Genomic DNA, 971 nt, shown 5'->3' with positions numbered 1-971 from the left:
CACTTAGTTCCATAGGAGCCACAACTCAGACTGGGTAAGACACTGACTATGTAGGCCTGTGACAATTGTGTGGCAGTGATGGGGCAGTGTCCAGGAGAAGTCACACAATGGACACACAGTAACAGCAGAGGGCCTTCAGGAAGACATAAGGAAAACTGAGGTAGGGTGGGAGTATTCATTTCTCTTCTGTTCTCACAGGAAACATGGGTCCAAAGACGCTTGAGTTCCAACTTTGTCTCCTGCTGCTTCTGGGACTTCTAATGCTTGTCTCATGCCAGGCAAAAACCCCTTCCCAGTGTTTTGAAATCCAGCACATATATAATAGCGCCTATCCCAGATGTGATGATGCAGTGAGGGTCATTCACGGTTATAGCGGAGTTTGTAAGGACAAAAATACTTTTCTTCATACAACTTTTGCTAATGTTGTCCCTGTTTGTCGCAATCAGCCTAAGATCTGCAAAGACAGAAGAAGTACAAATGTCATGATAGTTCATCTATGATACCTGTAATAATCTGTGATCTCACAACTTGGTCAAACCAACATACACAATGCAGACACAAAACAACAGTAGCAAAGAAGACCTACACAGTTGCCTGCAACCCAAGAACTCCACGGAACGGTCCCAGGTATCCAGTCGTTCTGGTTCACTTGGATGGGACATTTTAGCTCCAGTGCCAGCACTTTGTACCTCCCCTCATTTGCTACTGCCAAGATCATAGTAGTGAAGAACCAATTCCTCTGTCTGCACTGCATATCAGCACCTGTCCTCATGAAACCTGTCGCTGACTCCCTTTAATTTAGCTGAACAGATTTTTCTAGTCAATAAACACCTTTGCATTCACACCTCAGACTCTAGTATCTCTGTGTCTGATATGGGTGGGGAGAGAGGAAGGTGGAGAGACAAACACAGAGACAATTCTCTCTCTCTCTCTCTCTCTCTCTCTCTCTCTCTCTCTCTCTCTCTCTCTCT

The 971-nt window shown here is 45.1% G+C and overlaps 1 pseudogene; it reads left to right on the top strand.

Moving 5' to 3' along the window:
- Nucleotides 1-203: 203 nt before the first annotated feature.
- LOC110288168 lies at nucleotides 204-667 on the top strand (annotated as a pseudogene).
- Nucleotides 668-971: the final 304 nt, after the last annotated feature.

This window comes from Mus caroli, unplaced genomic scaffold (genome assembly GCF_900094665.2).
Source record: "Mus caroli unplaced genomic scaffold, CAROLI_EIJ_v1.1 scaffold_10891_1, whole genome shotgun sequence".
In the NCBI taxonomy this organism is placed as follows: Eukaryota; Metazoa; Chordata; class Mammalia; order Rodentia; family Muridae; genus Mus; species Mus caroli.
Note: the sequence above shows the minus strand (reverse complement) of the source record. Positions and strands in the feature narration are given on the sequence as shown.